The sequence below is a fragment of the Lepisma saccharinum genome, chromosome 25, assembly GCF_977018435.1.
Source record: "Lepisma saccharinum chromosome 25, izLepSacc3.1, whole genome shotgun sequence".
Taxonomy (NCBI): domain Eukaryota; kingdom Metazoa; phylum Arthropoda; class Insecta; order Zygentoma; family Lepismatidae; genus Lepisma; species Lepisma saccharinum.
This window is the reverse complement of record NC_139253.1, coordinates 51,349,548-51,370,324: the sequence shown is the minus strand read 5'-3', so window position 1 is coordinate 51,370,324 and position 20,777 is coordinate 51,349,548.

Genomic DNA, 20,777 nt, shown 5'->3' with positions numbered 1-20,777 from the left:
ATTGGATTAATTGGGATCTCCTGCTCTGTTAATTGGGTTAGAAGAAAAAATCTTCACGATTGAAGTGTGTTACAATCGTCAAAACGACCGTGTTTATGCCTCGACATCCCAGGAAGCTCGTGAAAACACGCCACGGATCCTCAGAGGCCATCATCCCGCCTCAGTGATGGTTTTGTGGGGGGTGGGGGGGTTGTACGATGGCACAACTGACCTCCACTTCTGTGAACATGGTGTGAAAACATCTGCAAAAGTGTACCATGCGACAGTGTTGGAGCCAATTGTGAAATCGTTGACCTGCACCATGTTAAACAATGAGCCGTGGAGCTTCCAGAAGGACTCAGCACCGGCCCACAAGGCAAAGAACCACACAGGAGTGGCTTCAGAGGAATATGCCTGATTTCATTGCTCCAGCAGCCCCGATCTCAGCCCATTGGTCTACAGGTTCTTTTGGAGGACATGATCTGTGGGAGAAGGCATCCAAACCTTGCGAGTCTCAAGCATTCTCTTGTGAAGGCAGTGGCGGACTTTCCCCTCGAGACTGTGGGTGCTGTGATCGATGACTGGCCTCGGAGACTTCGGGTCTGTGTGAAGGTCAGAGGTGGCCATTTTGAACAGTGATTGGTGCTCTGTGTTGGCAAGACCTGTACCTTTGTAAGCCAAATATTAATACATTAGCTTGCTTATTGTGCCTGTAGTTGATTTTTTACTTTGTATCAGAATTTATGATATATATCTTAAATCACTTTTTTTACCATTATCGATTGAGCACTTACTTCAGGAGAAATGAGAATAACTCTCATGGTGTTTACTGGACAAATAAATAAGATTGGAGGAGAAAGTTAGGTGGCTGAGGGATGCACACGCACTTACCTCTGCTTCCTGGTGGCAGCGCTGGCTGCTACTGTTAATGTCCCACCAACTAATTCGTAACTAAAAAGGAGTGCTGCTACAGGGCACACTTCGCTTATACTGGGTGGGGCACATAAAAGTACCACCGGAAATATTTCGTGAACAACAATAAATATTGAAAAACTGCTTTTGCAGATATATAGGTATGAGAGGGGCTCATGAAATTAGTGGACACAATATGTTCAACTACGTAAGGAAATATGATTTTCAACACAAATTTAGTTTCTTTTAAATGGAAGCCCCATTTTATTTTTAGCTCATTTGAAAGTACGGAAAAAATCATTAACAATGGCATTTGTTACATTGCAATACGTCAAGTAGTTCTCAAGTAATTGTAACGTGAAGTTGAGCGTGAATGCACATCCCCACTATGGCTGTCGGGAGAACCGAGCATAAATACCGTCGTGCATACAGCCCGCATGCTTGTGCTGCATATTTCCTGCACTCGCCATAGATAGTATCATCTTGGCCTTTTCAGAGTTTGAAAATATTATTTTCTCAGCAATAGTTCTGATGTAAAACAAAATTTGATAAATCAATTTGAAAGAAAGAAAATAAAAAAATGTATTAGGTTCAAAGTTTAATTGTTGAAAACTTAAAAGATTTGTCATGACCAAACGAGAAAAGTTATTGTTCCGATGTACTAAAAATTATGACTTAAATGAATGAACATCAATTAAAAATTAGAAAGACGTTAATGTACTAACATTTATGTATGTAACTGATGGCAGAATGTTTAAAATGTATACTTTTTAATTAACAAATATTTCTTAACTCTGAAAGATATATCAGAACCTCTTATATATCTGCGAAAGCAGTTTTTTAATATTTATTGTTGTTCACGAAATATTTCCGGTGGTACTTTTAGGTGCTCCACCCACTATAGTAGCCAGTTCCATTGTACTTTGCAACCTCCGTTTCCTGTGGAATTCTCCTATGCAAGTCAGAGCATTCCAGGAGACTGAGGAAACTGGGTGTGAAGTACACCAGGAAGCAAACGTTATGCACCCGCATCCCTAGCCATCTACACTCCCCTGCCTGGAGGAACCTTGATATGGGGGGGGGGGGGGGCATAGCAAGGCTCATTTGCATAAACAGATATACAGAGTAGTAAATGAAAAAAATATATATACATACACACATACATAATGAGTAGCAGAACATAACACTGTAATAAATGAGAAGCACTATCTTTTTTTTTTTTTCCTTTTTTAATCAGTAGGCTATAGAATATGGTTTATTTTGAAATTGTCCTTTGGGAGTAATATCCATAGATAATTTGAACACAATATTAGATTACTGAAATATTTGAGAATCACCAAGTGTTTTTGTTTTTGAATCGCTATGGTGCAAGACATAATCTCTCTGAAGTCCCTGTCGGAGGTTGTCCATTTGAAACCAGAAGGAAAGCCAAATGGAGATAAGTTATGTCATTGTGTGGATAATGCTGTGTAGGCAGGTCTCTGAACTCAGAATGCACGACCTTGTGATGTCATAGTCTGCATCTCTGCATAAACACACTTGTAGAGCATCTTCGTTCGTCAAGTTCAAAGCTCACAACACCGTTAACTGACACCAAAGAATGAGATACTACATGACCGGTTGCTGGTTCGGAAAAGCTCCCACCGTATACCTCTGGTGGAGCGAATATCTATCCGAAGATGGTCTGGTCAAGTGGGTCTTGGGTGATCACTGGAGATCCTTGGAATCCCTTGCCGAGTCTTGTCTCTGGGTAAGGGATGGCTGGCCATTCAATGTGGGGCACTGATATGTTGGGAGGGAGGTGTCTATGGTTCAGGCCCTAGGTTCATGGGCTTGTCACTGCGGAGCATTTTCTGTCCAAGGTGAAATAAGTCTGTCCACTGCACACTCTTGATAATCTACCATCTGCTGCAGAGCCAAGAGTTCAGGTATGACTGGTAACCAGAAGGTCCTGGTTTCGGTTCCTGGTGGGGATATGTAGCACTGTGATTTGGATTCCACTTTCAAGGTCCGATCCTTGGGACTAATTGGCCACTGGGTGTCTAGAAAATTGCACTGGAGCATGGATGGTCCAGACATGTAACCGGGATCCTCGTGTCGTGGACTGCACTGGCTGCAAGCTGCTGTTGCATGCCCAGTTGGGCTCGCCGCTATTTCCCGCGACGATTTCTAAAGGAAAAGGCACTTTAAAGTATTGTGAAAACGGTACGGTAGAAAAGTTTTGTTACGTTTGAAAAATTTAGCTTGTATGTGTATGAACATATACTCCTGTTAATGGGTCAGCTGGCAACCCTGAATCAAACGTGGTGATGTGTGCACGTGCTGTGGAATGGGAGGTATACGATTTCGCTGTGCAGTGTAACAGTGATTTATTCAAATGGCCCCAACACCCCATAATACTCCACAAATCTCCACTCCACTTTCCCTAAAATTTTTACCAAAGGTTGCGCTGTGTAAATTTTACCCACAAGCAAAATTACTTCGTAAGTCCAAATTATAATTACATTAAAACATTTTATTAACAATACCTTTATTGGTTAAACTAATTGTATTAATTTTGAACACTTTATTTTAATTCACAATTAATGAAAATGAGAAAAAAAGAACACATTTAAATATCAAACTGAAATGTAGGAGCGCATGTGTGGCTGATATTTCCACAGGCGATGTTTTACGGCCCTGTGAGAAAAACTAACAAAGCCGTGCAACCGATTCAAGGTCATGGCATTTGGAAGGTACTGATATGGGTCGCCTCATGCACTCATTGGAAAATATGAAAAAATATTTCCCAATCACTTGGGTCATTATTACCCATTCACATGTCCTTACGAGTTAATGGTGGTGGTGTATCATAGATATTCATGAAAAATTTGATGATAATAGGAATGATTAAGCTTTTGTTTCATTTTGTATTCATCGATTTCATCATATCATCACTCATCTCCATCTTCGCAAATTAGCCAAAAGTGGCACAAAACGCAAAAGTAAAATAAATAAATCAATCAATTTTGAAGAAAGTAGCGACAAAAATAAGCGATAAACTGAACTTCGCCGGGAAAATACGTCCAAGCAACTCACATTTGCAACAAATGTACAAGGTAACCAAAAAAGTTCTTGCCGTTCTAGAGCAGTGATAACCAAAGAGCAATACAATCGACGTTATATACCTTTAGGTTTCGAAGTAATCTGCATCAGCATCCAACACCTTTTGCCAACGTTCCTGCAGCTACATAATACCCTGGTGATAAAACTCGGTGGGCTTGGATGCAGAGAAGTCTGTGAGTGTGTTCTGCAGGTCTCCCTCATTTGTGAAGGATCTCCCACGGAGGTGGTTGTCGAGGGAATGAAACAGGTGGTAGTCTGTTGGTGCAAGGTCCAGTGAATATGGTGGATGGCACAGTGTCTCCCAGCCAAGTTGCTGAAGGGTCTCCCGGGTCCTCTTTGCCACATGTGACTTGGCATTGTCTTGCAGGAACAGCACACCCTTGCGATTCACCAATGCCGGCTCCTTCTGCCGCAATGCAGGGTGCACCCTTTGTAACTGCTGAGAGTAGAGGTCAGCAGTGATGGTCTGACCAGGTGGAAGGAGCTTGTAATGCACCACTTGCCGACAATTCCACCATACAGAGAGCATAACATTTCGTGGGTGCAGAGGTGGTCTTGAGGTGTGAGGAACAGGGTCACATGGCAACAACCAATGTTTGGTACGCTTGGGAGTGTCAGAGAGGACCCACTTTTCGGAACCAGTGAGCAAGTGATCAAATATGGGTGTGTTCAAGTGCCAAGTCAGCAAGGACAAACAGGCTGTCACTTGTTGTTCCTTGTTGGCTGCCGACAATGTGTGGGGTACCCACTTGCTTAACTTGTATGACTTCCCTACCCCATGCAGGTGCAGTCTGACTGTTTCAGCGGAAACATGGAACCTTTCTGCAAGTTCATCACACGTTAGACCACTGTCCTCCTCAATGGCTGCTTTCAGGGCCTCGTCATCCAACACATGTGGTCGTCCGCTTCGTGGTTCATACATATCCCGAACGGAATTTCTGGAACTAATGCCTGGCAGTGCGTTCGTTCATGGCATTCTCCCCAAATGCCTGGCAAATGCGGCGACTTGATGTGGCAGCTGACAGGCCCACTTGAAAGTCATACAACAAACACACGCGAAAAAGTGGCTTCGATACTTCCATTTCTCTTAGACACTGGACGAGCTATGGCTGCTGTGTGTGTGCAACGTGCCTGTATTACTGACAGTCGATGGTCAGACTAACTCCCGATAACTTGGCAGGCACGTGTGTCAATTCGTTTCCTCTCTGTGAGTGCATGATTAATGGGACGTCAAAAACGGCAAGAACTTTTTTGGTTACCTTGTACATATAAAGTAGTAAGCAGAATGTAAGGAATCGGAACTAGTGAATAAATATTATTTAATGCCTTAAAATACATTACTTTTTGAAAAATTATTTAATAGGAAGTCTGTTTTCTAGATGTTAAACATTTATTGTGCATAAATTCATTTTTACGATGCTTTTTACAATTATTATTATCACTATTATTATCGTCATAATCAACATTTTTATTACTATATAGTATATTTCTGGGAATGTATTTCAATCTTCCAAGTGTATTGTTTAGTATTACTGTGGTCACAAATATGTATTGAAATAGGTCAAAATTATATTTTTTGTATAAAAATCTAAATAACCAATCTCATGTCAATTCTGTTTGACTCAAAGTATCAATTATTCCTTAAAAATGCAAATCTTACATATTTGTATTGATTTAGGGGCCAAATAGAGAGCTCCGAATTTTTGCCGATTTTTTTGCCATTCTGGATCACTGTGCATTGGATTAGCTTGACAAATGATTCGGCAATTCGTGAATTTCGGGACTGTCCTAAGTGTATACCTATGGTATGTAAATGTTTTATGTGCACATAATTATCCTTATCACATTAAAATTACAACTGGAGTTTAAATCTTGCCTGTGGTAATAAAGGTATAACATGAGCAATTATAGTAATTGCAACATATCCCTTTTTAAAATCTGACATATATGCAATGTATCCTTTACTAGTAATTTCTTACAGTATTATTGTATGCCTTTTTTTTCCCTTTCTTGAACATTTCTTTCATATGTTCAGGGGGGTAATAAACAAGTACAAGATGTGTACAAGGACGATCGTCTATAAATAATGTACATTATTTTGTTCGTATGAACTATATAATCTTTACTGAAGGTATAGAAAATGCATGTAACTGCTTAATTGAATAAGCTACCTTACTTGATCGACATTAAATCGCAAGCATTACTTTTAAGGTGTAAAGGGATTATTGTTAGATGCTTAGCTTACTTAATATTGATATGTATCCAAGTTGTACCAGCAGGGACGGCGACAGGGGTGGGCACGGGTGGGCAACGCCCACCCAAAAATTCCTGTGCCCACCCGATTGCCCACCCAATCAAATTCAATAAGTACATATACTCGGGGATATATGAATGATCAAATATTTAAGTGTAACCTGGTGTTCATAACATGTGAATGGCTTATTGCAGAAAGGGACCTGAGTCACATTTTTGAGGTATCGGAGTTAATTTTTTCATCTCCACTGTGTCTAGCAGCATACTGCAGGGGGGTGCATTGAGGGTTGCAAAATTAACTATTCATTATGTTGAATATTTGAGCCAACAACGGCACATTTCTTTCTTACACAATTAATATTATACGATTTTTCATTGTTTTTCTCAGAATTGTGCAAAAGTGACTCAGGTCCCTTTCTGCAATAAGCCATTCATGTATATTTTACTTGTGAATATTATCTATGCTGGGAATGTTCACATATTATCAACCCATAAAAAGCCACTTTTGTCATTGTTGAAACAAAAACTGTGATCAAATTAATACTTCCATGTTTAAAAGCAGCTAGTAGGCTTAGGAGGCTCAAAATTATGCAGGTTATGATCAAGATTAAATCAGAATTGAGGGTGAACTTGAGGGCTGTAGCTCCGGGCCTCCACTACGTATATATATATATATATATATATATATATATATATATATATATATATATATATATATATATATATATTCCAGCCTGGCTATGGTTAAAATAATCTCCAAATAAACAAATCTAAACATCATCCTAGCGTTACTTCCACCAGCAACACAATAAATTATTTCGACTTTTTAATTAATATTAGAATAATTTAATCAAGAAGACTTAGATGGGCAGGCCGTGTGACACGAATGGCAGAGGAAAGAATAGTTTACAGGATTCTTGTTGGGAAACCTGATGGTAAGAGACCAGTAGGAAGGCTAAGACGAGGATAGAGGGATAACATTGTGATGGACCTAAAATAAATCGGTAAGGATGGGAAAGATTGGATTGATCTTGTCCAGGATAGGGACAGATGGAAGGCTTGTGTTGCTGCAGCCATAAACCTTCGGGTTTAAGTATGCTATAGAGCAGGCATGTCCAACGAGTCGATCGCGATTGACCGGTCGATCGCGGGGCGTTTTGTTGGTCGATCGCAGTTATCTATTGTAATTATACGAATATACGTTATTTGAATTCAACTTCTATAATGTATAATGGCTGAATAGGTACAAATTTTTGCAAAGATTAATGATTAATAGTAGTTCACTGCCTGTTGTGACAATAAAAAGTAGATCACTGCTTGATTGAAGTTGGACATGCCTGCTATAGAGTATAATATAATTTTAATTAGCTCTGCATTGAAATTCCAGAAGTGTCCCCTTTTTTTTCATTACAATTTTTATATACCTGTCATCTTCAAATATCAATATGGTATACGAAATATCAACTTTATATTCGTTCTACTAATAAGAAGGAATCACAACAATCACTACATTACCGAAGTGAATAAATTTTAATAAATCAGTTATATATGGAAAAAGCTACAGAATTATTCAATTGCTAATGAGTGGCTTATCCCATTTAGAAATCCTCGTTCCACACATAAATGTTGTCACATGAATCAACCGAAAATGTCAACAGAATCTGTAGATGCAGTTGAAGTAAAGAAAAAAAGTTATGTCACGAAGTATATAGAAGACGATTTTGTTAGTTTGTTTCTAAGCAAACTTTTATGCTCAGATATGCTAATCGGGACTAAACCTACAGTTTAACGTGTAGTCCGAACCTGTGTGCATTGTGCTTCCACCAGAGTAGGGCGGAGTCGAACACAGGACTTCTTCATTATAATGCATCAGCGTTATGCCATTCGGGGAAAAAATATACAGAAAGAACTCGCACCGAACGTGACATTTTATCACCACAGAAGATGCGTCTATTTTAAGAGTGTGATTGCCTGAGACAAATATTTGAGACTTTCGGAAAGCAACGTCATTGTTCACGGAATTAGCTGCCTTGATCCACTAATGAAACGCTGTGCGATTGAAACTACCACCTCAACTTTCTAAGAGGTATAAACTAATGAAACTCCATTTTTGGAAGAGTAAGTTGTGGTTGATTTGTTTTATTTTAAGTCATTTTTCTGCTAATTTTAATAATGACGACGATATAAGGTTCAATGGTGATTAGATGAAAGTAACGAAGGGGCGAAAACCAACACATACTGACACTCAAAATACAAACCCTCATAAATTATTACTTTGACAGTGGTTCCAGGCGCCAGGGACTCGTTGCCCTGAAAGAATAAAGTTTCCAGGGTATGCTGCACAGGATAGAGGTCTAGTGTGTTCGAAAGGGTCATGCCATACAACCCAATGAAAAATAGATGAAGTATTACTGGTACGATGATCAACTTCGATGAATTCCTTGTGTCCTAAATCATAAAGTAAAGTAAAGTGTTCCCCTGTGCTTAGCACCACGCCATGAAGGCGTATAGGGGGTGTGGGGGTAACGCCCACACTTTCTTGATACGGTCATGAGTGGGAGTGATGTGATCAGCATCATGCCCCTGACAGCCTTTACCCCCCAGGTTTCCCCAGGTACCCATGTTATTCGACGCTGGGTGGGCGCCGGGGCCGCTTCCAACGTTAGAAAAGTTCCCGGATTTGAACTGGCCGGCGATCGAACCCGGGACCTTTAGCATGGTAGTCAGTCGCGTTACCGACTGAGCCACCGCGGCCACTGTCCTAAATCATTTGGTTACCTAAAAAAATATGTTCATGTAACCATACGTGTATTGCTTCTCCCGCATTAGTAATATGACAGTTCTTCAGAAAACGAATAGTAACTTAGCTAATAATCTCTTAAATTCTGAACAAATTTCCCAATCTTACTTGTTTATTACTTATAACGAGCGATATTTTGTCAAAATAGCCTTTCATTAGCCTAGGGATACTTAATGGACAATGAACAAAGAATTGGTTTTCCTTGTGTGTTTTAAATCATTCCTAATAAGACGTTCATTTTAATCCAAACATTCAGTGGCGGCGATTAGGAGGAGCGGGAAGTGGGGGATGCAGTTCCCGAGCCACATTTTGCCACTTTTTGCCCCCGTGCTATGGCCTCTTTATGCTAAGCCTTTTCTACCAAGAAAACGTATATTCAGGGGTGCCCACAGGGGGGATTATGGCGCAAGCTGCGCCATCGAGATTCTTTGGGGGATTTTTTCCCTTCAAATAAGGTAAAATTGAACATTTATACTTTTTTCCAAAATACAGGTAAAAATTATACACCTTAAATTCACCATATTTAATCCATTATATGAAGAAAAGAAAGCGTTTAAGGTCATTATTGAAGGTGCGGGGGGGACAAATATACAACTCTTACATATTAGGCCTTATTGACGGGTGGGTTCTGGGGGGAATTCTGAATTAAACGTTGGCGGGGACAGTATTCAACTCTAAGTCTTAGATTATGGCGAGTATTTTAGTTAGAGGGGCATTGAGCATTAAGGTATCCAATTCTTGTGTATTGCTATTGTCTTAGAATGTTGCAGAAATTCTGGTGTGGAGACTGAGAATTAATTTTTTGGAGGAGGCAATATCCAGTCTTCAATATCAACAGTAAGTCTAAAATTGGCATGGACATTTTTGTGGTAGGATTGAGTATGAAATTTAAAGGGGGAGATAGGAAGCTCTTGATAAAGTGTTAAATCTTAGATTGTCAAGGGATTTCTGTAGTGAAGCGAGAGTTTGAACATTAAATTTTTGGAGACTGTATTTAGCGATATGGTATCCACACGTTTTCGACCCCGAACGTGCCAAAACAAAAGTTGGAAAAGACTAAATATCCCTGGATCCTAAGAAAGTATTGACACCCCGTTAAATTAATATTCTTGAAATCCTGAAAAGAAATGGATGTAAAAATGTTCTTGCTTGCTTCGCTCGCAATAATGTGTTACAACAATGCATGTTTGGCGCTTTACTGAGGTGGATGTGAATTTTTATGCTATAGCTGCATTACATGACATGAGCGATATTCTCCATATTCGTGAGTAACATCACTTCTTAAAATATAGTGCTTAGTGTTGGTATACTGCTTATTTTAAAGCAGGTGCTTTAATTTGTAACAAAAAGCTAAGAAAAAAGTTACTTTCGGTGTAGGGATTACGATATAGTTTCAGGGTGCAAATGATATGATTTTAGGGGGGTGGGGCGGATGACATGGACATGATTTTTGTGGGGATGCGCCATTGGGATGGGCACCTCTGCGTATATTGTCCTTGCCCCTCAAATGTTGGCACCCAATCGATGCTACTACAAACATTCAGATAGATTTGTCAGTTGTACAAACCATGTAAGCTAAGAAAAGTAACCCCCAAGGAGTAAGAAAACTCTTTCAGTCAAAAACTTATACGATGAAAATACTATGCTCAGGAACATGCATTTAAATTACGAGAAACTTCACGATTGTCTACCATCGCACTTTCTATCATTGTCGCCGAATACATAAAATCAAGTATGTGCCTTGTATTTGCAACATAAGCTTAAACCTAATTCACATTTATTTCACTGTATTAACATGCATGAAAGACTGTGATTAGAATGTATGGCTGGTGTATGGCTGCGCATGTGTAAACACTTCGTTGAAATAATTGTGTCCATCAGAGACAAAACGAAAGGAAATGGAACAAGATGCGAGAATAGATTAGAAAAGAATGATGAGGAAAACAAGGAAACGCAAAAGAAGTAAGAGGAAAATCGGGAGTGTAAGAGAGAGGGGGATGCATACGTCTTACGTATACATACATGGTCTTACATTTATACTGCCCACCCTAATCTATCACTATGGAGCTTCTGCCCACCCGGTCGAAAATTTCTGGCGCCGCCCCTATGTACCAGTGACACTGCACATTCTTGGTCAAACAAATGTCAAGCCTGCATGCATCATGAATGTGATGATGAGATGTTACAAGGTATGCTAGCTATACCAACATTAAAATGGAATTTGGTGTACACCCTGTACATAATTTGGGATGGAAAATTTGGTGTTAAGCTTTGTTATACTACTGAGAAAGGCTTTCGATTTCTTTTGCAAATATCTCCCAGTCTTCTTGAGTGTCAACTTGGTCATTGCATTTTGCAAGAAACTCTCGAACAGAGGCAATTGCAGTGACAGCATCGTGACGTAGTAAACAGAGGAAATGTGATTCTTCTTTGTTTCAGCATCACCACCAGTTCTAAGCAGTTCGTGAAGCATTTGTTAAGAATCTCCGAATCTTGCATATCGGGAAAACAACGTGAAATGTGTAGTTAGCGTTTATGGTAGGAGTGGATGTAACTTCCACATGTCGTTTCAGCACATTCCACGTGGGACTGTTGATCATTGCGATCGTGGAAATGCAATGAATCATATCCGGATGGAAGGAGAGATCCATCGCTTGCACTGACTAAGACATCAGCTTCCTGTGAGGCGATTGAACCAACTATGTGCAACGGGACTTGAATCCAGGACCATGGAAACGTTTGTTGTGTTTCTAGGGGGATAATACTTTTTGAAGCTAGTAATACTTATGTCATCTCTTTTGCATGGAAAGAGGAGTGGTGGAAGAGGAAAAAATGGAGAGGCTTGACTTCTATGCCGACCCAGCGAGAGGCAGGAAATGGCAAAGGATGATATTAATCTTTCCACTGAATAGAACACATACGAGGATCACTATTTATATTTTGAGCCTAACAATGAAAAAACAGGAATTTGGCATTGAAAACTGCTTTATTGTTTTTCGAAGTATTCTCCTTTATGGTCAATACACTTTTGCATTCGTTCGAACCATTTGTCAAAGTAGTTTTTCCAATCTTCTTGAGACACCTCCATAATATGGTTTTCGAACGCATCAACGGCATCTTCCACCGACGAAAATCGTTGTCCACGCAATTTATTCTTGACATTCAGGAACAAGAAGAAGTCATTGGGTGCCAAATCAGGACTGTACAGCGGATGACACATCAATTCGATTTTATGACTGTTCATAAAGTCGATTGTTAGACGAGATGTGTGACAGCTGGCATTGTCTTGATGAAGAATGATCCGACGGCGTTTTTTTGTTTTCCGTATTTGACCGAAGACCTCTGGCAAACAAATTGTTGTGTACCATTCAGAGTTGACCGTTCTACGTTCCTGTAAAGGCACAGTTGCCACATGACCAGTTTTCCCGAAAAAAACAGGCGACCATTTGGTTCGATGTGCTTCGAGCACGAACAACTTTTGTTGGATTGGGTTCATCTTGAAACACCCATACAGTCGACTGCTGTTTACGTTCCGGCTCATATGCATATATCCACGATTCGTCACCTGTTACAATCTTATATACATCTTTTGAAGCACCACGATTGTATTTATTGAGCATTTGTTTGCACCAATTGACGCAAGCGTCTTTTTGAGTTTTTGTCAAATTGTGTAGGATCCAACAAGAACATACCTTTTTCACAGCTAAATGATCATGTAATATTTTATATATGCTGGTGGAACTAATGCCTATGGTTGCCTCAATCTCTCAGTATGTCACATGACGATCTTGCAGTATTAGGTTTTGCACAGCATCAATGTTTTCTTGAACAACAACTGATTTTGGACGACCTTCGCGAATCTCGTCGGTGAGCAAATGGCGGCCACGATTAAATTCGTTATACCAGCGTTTCACAGTGGCAAAGGATGGGGCTTCATCGCCAAATGTGGAAGTAAGTTGATCGATGCACTCTTGTCTTGATAGTCCACGTCTAAAATCGTAAACAATCGCACAAAAATGTTCACGAGTTAATTCCATTTTATTGTTGTCGCGCAATCTCCAAGGCAACATAAACAACACAAATGAAGCTATTGACAAAACATTTGAAGTACGTTATGGTCAATAATGCCAGACGATTCCGTGCAAACGTCAAATCGCGCCTAACTTCAATCAATGTTGCCAAGGCTCAAAATATAAATAGTGACCCTCGTATTGGAATGGGGTTTACTTATTATTGTTCCAGCCCCAAAATAAGTCCTGGTAAATGACTTGGATTTTCCTTTATGGACGACAGGGTAAAAAATGAGAACTTCAGACGCAATAGAAAAATCTTCTTTTTTGTGTTTTTTTGTCCACGAACCGCTTGTTGGTTTGCAAACGTCGTGTGGAATTTTGAACGGCAATTTCTCTTGAGACTTTGAGTTTTTCGATTCTTTGAAGTTCTTCCGTATTTTGACAAGGAATATCAAGCATTGCATCTATGGCGATGCGGAGAACATAGACAAACGAGACAAACAATGCTTGAAAGGGTCACATTTGGGTAGAACTGCTCTCATTTATATTATGAGCAAAGACGACGCTTGGAAGATACTCGCTCCACAAGGCATGTTTTTCCTGGATGTAGAGCTTCATTAAATTTTGAATATACATGTGGCTACGTTCTACATATCCTATTCTGTGGTGGTGATGAGTAGAAGTAAATTTCAGATTAACGCCAAAGATGTTGGACAATTCCTGAAAAATGTGAGATGTATGTGCACTCGCTCTATCAAGATAAAGATATTTAGGGATGCCACACACAAGGAAAATATGGTCTATTAGAAACTGAGGGATAGTTTCGGTTCGTACATCAGAAACGGCTTTACTTACAAAGTACTTTGTACAGAGAACATATTGTTCGCTGTGAGTACTCACTTTAAGGGAGCTGAATGCATTGACCGAAACTGCTTTAAAGGGGGTCAGAGACGTGTCTAGTTGTGTGAGCTCATAAGGGGTGGGACCTTTTGCTTGTTTGGATATCTGGTATTGGGTACAAGTGCATACTAGGTTATAAATGAATGTTTTTAATTTACTAAAAGTAGTATCTTCCCAAACATAATTTGTAAGTTTTATCTGTTCCATGATGCGCTCCCATATTTTCGGATTCTTGCATTTTGGTGACTAATTTGTGTCTCAATTTGGATGGAATGCCAAGGAGGTACTGTTTGGTGTTAGCATATTTGTGGACTCTGTACAATTTATTGTCTATAATTTCGTATTGGTACGATGCTCGTTCGTATTTTGGGTCCAGGACTTCACTTTGTGTAAGATAAGCTAACATTTTGGAATAATATAGATTCGAATTTTACAAGTCTCTAATGTTGAAATTTGGGTCGGCAAGAAAATAGAAAAGTGTGTCTTCAGTGACATCCTCGTTCCTTTCTTGTGGTTCTCTTGAACTGGCATCTGCCATTTTTTTGAGCGTGCCTTTTAAGTGGATAGGTATGATCTCGAATTCCTGCAGATACTGACTCAATTTCATCATGCAAGAATTTAGGCTTGTTTTGTTATTCAGAAACGTGACTGCTTTATTGTCGGTTACTAAATGCACTGTTTTGCCTAACTCATAGTAGCGGAAGCTACGTAAGGCGTAGATGCATGCAAGAATTTCTAGTGAGAAAGTATCATATCTGGTTTCTGCATCTTTTAATGTTCTACTAGCAAAACAAATTGGATGAAAATCTATTTCACTGTTTTCATTGGTAGCTGGTTGGCACATAATGCCACTTATGCCCTTTTTTATGCATCAACGAACATGTAATTTGGTTTTTGTGGATTGTAAGGGGCAAGGACAGGAGCCGTAACAATCTTATTCTTCAGCATTTCGAACGCTCGACCAAGTGTACAGGGTATCTTTTTTCAAGAGCTGTAGAAGGGGGTGGATTAAACTACTAAACCCAAAAATATAGGCACGTACAAACGAGCACATACTGATGAACCTTCCCAATTATTTAATGTTCTTTGGTGGTGGATATTTGGTTATAGAATCTAGGCTTTTAGGAGAGATTTCAAATCCAGTTTCACTTACTTGGTGAGCTAACAGGTGATTTTTGTGTATGTAAAGCGTGTTTTTTGTGTACGGAAAGCGTGATTTTTCTACTGACGGCCGCATTGCATGCCATAGTCTATTAAATGCATTACTCGAAGTAACGAGTCCAAGGAATCGGCACTAAAAACAATATCATCCACATAGATGGGCACTTCATCTTCACTTAACATTGAACACTAATAAAATCACTTTATTTAAGGCAAATTGTTAGTTTTGTATCCCATTGGCAAACTGCAATATTCAAATGATTGAAAATTTGGGATGGAGAATGCTGTCTTTTGCTTACTCTCCTCTCAGAGTCCAACTTGGTAGAAGGCAGATTTTAGGTCCAACTGGGTGAAATATTTTTTTCCAGCCAGGTTGTGTAGAACAGATTCTAGGGAAAGGAAGATAAAAACTGAGGTAGGATGTTAGTGTGTTTAGACATCGAAGATCTGTTAGAATTTGTTACTCGTTATTGGGCTTCTTGATATAAAATGAAGGAGAGTTGTAGGGAGACCCCAGTGACTGACCGATGTCTAACAACTGACTTTTAATTTGCTCACGTAATTGTATTGGAATATTAAACTGGGGTCAGTGAAAGGCTGGATTTGTCCCATGTCAATTCCATGCTCGTAATCTTCCAAATCTTCTTTATCTTTGGAATCCCAAGCAAATGTATCGCTGTATTCCCGTATTAAACTCAATACTGTTTGACCAGCGATCTGAGAGCTCCAATTGGCAAAGTGCCAAGAAAAAGTGGAAGTTCGTGAGGGGAAGGCAGGCGGGAGAATGCAGTTGCACGTTGAACAGTGTTACCAATCTGTGAGGATGCTTATCCACCAGAACGTAAGTAACGAAAACTGAGGGACATGCACAGAAGTAAAGGGTTGTGACAAGGACTTGTTTTGTATCGCAACCATGCTGTTTGTCCTTCTTACAATTTAAAATAGAAGGATAGTAGGGTAAAGAATTGCAGTTTCACTTATAGGGGCATCGTTAGAATGGGGGTCGGGGGTCGTGTCCTCTCCAAATTTTTGGCAAGAAATAAAGCAGAAAGAAGAAAATTTCATTGCAACAAATTAACACATGACGCAAGTGAAATGTTCGTAAAGACGATGTGCAACACACAGAAAAACAGAAACATTTGAATGATGTTGTGCAGAAAATTATGTTAGAAAATGTGAAATAGCATACCTTTTGTGAAAGTAGTTCAATCGTCCAAGTCATCCGAATTGGAAGCTGACTCATCACTGCCATTTAAATTTATGGTAACAATTTAGTATATCGGAGACACATTTCTTCATTTTTATAGAAAAAACTACTTACGGAAATGAGCTTCTCCAAGATTTCCAACGTTCGTCGAGGTATTTTCTTTCATCGTGGAATATATTTGACCGGGAAATCATGTATTTTTCAAGAGAATATATCTCCGATGCACAAAAGCTCTTGCCTCCATTACCTTCGACTACATGAACCAAATGTTTTGTACGTTTGATGATGTAAGCCCCTGGCAGTGTTTCCAACCCCCCACTTTTTAACTTTGCTTAACATAACCTAACCTTATCGGAAATGGTTCGTGGGGCTGTCAGCTACCCATGCATAATGTACAATTTGCACATGTGACTGACACGATAATAGGTATTTTTCGGTGAACAAGTTTGGAAACACTGCATACCCACAACGTGAGTCAAGATGTGCCCGCCATATTGTGTGTTACGGAAGCAAAGAAAGGAATAAAAAAAATCACTATGTGATAATGGCACCTTGAACTATGTTCCTCAATACACAATTTGTAATTATAACACCATTAAGCCTTGTTTCCATGATATAAAAACTAAATACGGTATGTTGACCAGGGCAGAAATTTATTTTATTATAAAACATAAACTAAATGTAACGTTTCAACCTTCACTTCTTATTGAAGTGTTAGTAACACAGCAAGATAGCAGAGCAGTTAAGAACAGTGAACAAGTGGTGGACCTCATAAAGGGTCTTAAGTTGTATGAGATGAAGATGACAATGTTTAGCTTAGACGTGAAAAGTATGTTCCCAAACATCAAGAGGGGACACGTTTTGGACATTATTAAAAAGAGAATGGGAAAATAAATTATAGAAGAATGGAATAGTGAAAGGGTAGTGAAGGTGATGGTAACCATTTGGTTACAATATAATGGGGGATAAAATAATGTTAATGAGTGAAGGACTGAATATAGGTTCTAGCCTAAGCCCAGTATTGGATGAATTGGTTATGAATGAATGGGAAAAGAAAGTGATAGAAAAAGGAGGTGACAAAATGATTGTTTTGCAGATATGTGGACGATTGTTTTGGCATATGGAAGGGAACGAAGAGGCAGCTTGACATATTTGCCAAAGAAATACAAGATGAAGGAAAAGGGATATTATTGGAACTCGAAATAGAAGAAAAAGACAAGATTAGCTACCTAGATATATTGATGAAAAGGAAGAGACACGAAATTGAAACCGCTTGGCATCAGAAAAAGTGTGCAACAGGGGTATTCTGCCACAAAAGAAGTTATGTAAGTGAGGTGACAAAAATAAATTTTATAAAGAATATGGAGGACAGAATCAAGAAAATATGCACAAAAGAATGTGAAAAAGAAGGCAAAAAAAATAGCCTATGGAAACAGCTGGAAGAGAATGGCTATGAGAAGGAGGATAGACTGGACATAAACAGAGGAAGGAAGAAAAGTGGCAAGGGAGAATTGGAAGAGAAAGAAAAAGAAAGGAGGTTTGGAATAAGGAGTATGGGGAAGACCACAGAAAAGATATGCAAAGTGCTTAGAAAAGCGGGCATTAAAACTTACAGGAAGGGAGGGAGAAGCATCTTAAGAATAGCGAAGAATGCAAACAAGAAAAAGGAAAACAGAGAAGAGGAAGGGATTATCTACGAAGTGAAATGTAAAGAATGTCAGAGTGTGTACATAGGAGAAACGAACAAGAGGCTGAAAGACAGGTTGAAACAACATAGGGATGATATACGACTTAAGAGAGAGAGAGAAATGTGATATTTAAACACATGAGAGAAACAGGACATTACATAGAGTGGGATGAGGCTAAGCAGATAGGATGGGAGAAGAGAATACTAGTGAGAAAATGGAAGGAGGCCAAGGAAATAGAGAAGAAAGGTGAAGAAGACACTATGAACTGGAATGAGGGACTGAAGTTAAACAAAGAATGGAAGAAGGTGTTAGAAAGAGTGGAAAGTACAAGAGAAAGAGAAGAGAAGAAGGAAGAAGAATGAAGGAAAAAGAGTCCAGCAACATTCTCTTTCAGGTGAAAGTACAGTTGACAAGGAAAGCCACCTGCTAGATTGTTCCAGACCTACTTTCTAATAGTCTGGAGGGTATTATTTTTGTGTATACGAGGGTCACTATTTATATTTTGAGCCTAACAATGAAAAAACAGGAATTTGGCATTGAAAACTGCTTTATTGTTTTTCGAAGTATTCTCCTTTATGGTCAATACACTTTTGCATTCGTTCGAACCATTTGTCAAAGCAGTTTTTCCAATCTTCTTGAGACACCTCCATAATATGGTTTCTGAACGCATCAATGGCGTCTTCCGCCGACGAAAATCGTTGTCCACGCAATTTATTCTTGACATTCGGGAACAAGAAGAAGTCATTGGATGCCAAATCAGGACTGTACGGCGGATGACCCATCAATTCGATTTTTTGACTGTTCATAAAGTCGGTTGTTAGATGAGATGTGTGACAGCTGGCATTGTCTTGATGAAGAATGATCCGACGGCATTTGTTTGTTTTCCGTATTTGACCGACGACCTCTGGCAAACAAATTGTTGTGTACCATTCAGAGTTGACCGTTCTACGTTCCTCTAAAGGCACAGTTGCCACATGACCAGTTTTCCCGAAAAAACAGGCGACTATTTGTTTCGATGTTCTTCGAGCACGAACAACTTTTGTTGGATTGGGTTCATCTTGAAACACCCATACAGTCGACTGCTGTTTACGTTCCGGTTCATATGCATATATCCATGATTCGTCACCTGTTACAACCTTATATACGTCTTTTGAAGCACCACGATTGTATTTATTGAGCATTTGTTTGCACCAGTGGCGTGGTGTGGATTTTTAAAAGTGTTACCGGTTATCAGTAGGACATTTAAGGGAGACTTGGGTGCCTCCCCACCTCATGCCCCCCCCCCCTAATGTCTTCCAAGTAGTTCATATAATATTAATCTGGTACGTATGCAATTCAATACTAGATTTTGGTAAAGTTATTAATCAGGAAAAAAAATGTTGACATAAGAACTAAAGTGAAATTGCAAACATTGGTTGTTGACACAATAATACGTAATTTGATACTTACAGAAACATCGAAGGCTACTTATAGAGCATATCAATCCGACTTTGAAAATAGTTATATGATGCTGGGATCCCGGGTTCGAAACCTAGCTTGGGCATGGGCGTTTGTGATGTCTATTCATCAATTTAATCATATCATCACTCATCCCCATCTTCGCAAATTAGCCAAAAGTGGCACAACCGAAGCAAAATCAATCAAATCAAATAAAAAAAAAACTTCTATGATGCTGTCATAAAGAGAAGTTTTTCATTTGAATTTGAATTTTTGGGTGCGTCATGGTCATGGTCCATGTTATCCACATCTGAATTCGACACTTTTTTTTTCACCCTAAAATAGAGTACATGGCTAACAAGAGTTTCGACAACTGCACACATCCACATAACCACGGATAGTCGTTATACCACGAAACATTGAAATGTCGGTCATATCCAGCAGACGACTTGGTTTTTAAATCGTTCAAAATAGGCTTTGGCCTCCCTTTCGCCACAATTTCGATTTTTTCTGCAAAATAACGAACCGAAAGGTTGCTTCAAAATATCTTCTATCGCACGATTACACACACTGTCCAGATAGGATGAACCCGCCACCTCGGAACTCGGAGCAAGCTTCATTAATTAATTGACAATGCCCGAAAACAACATAAAGACGAAAGACACCAGTCACAAAACTCCCACTGCACAGTCCCTCCCACAAACCGTTGTTTACTTTTGTAACACGTGAAGCACCCTCCTTGCCTCCTCCCCTCTCAGCATCGGCCCTTCCCCAATATTTCCTTCGGAACCTGAAAGAAGTCCAGTTCTACTAATGTTGCCATCTTAGTTCTTTTGAAACCAGATTTGCCCAAATCGCGAAACTTTTCGTTTCAAATAAGACGTATGTAGAGTAGATGTAGTCTTCATCTGTTCCCTAACTACTCCCACTCCCATGTTTCGCTAAATCCACTGAAATCTCATTTCTGACACCACTACTATTTCGTATATTTTACGTCCTTTGCTACCATTAAGGCTTTCGCTTTATAGGATAATCGTGACGATGAGGATGCATGGTGAATTATTGAAATAAAATTATTATTTCTTTGTGTATGTAATTATTAATTTTTATAATTATGTAAGTAAAATAATAGCAACAAACATTGAAATAACCATTTCTTGCTGAGGATTCGAACCTGCGACACCCGACACTTCAGAGCGTGCTAAGATAACAATCGGGAAATTATGCTTGTAAGTATTGTTTTCACCCAAAAACAGTTCTACCACCTCAAAAACATTGCTTCAATCCGAAATTATTGCATTCCTGCGACAACGTATGTCAAT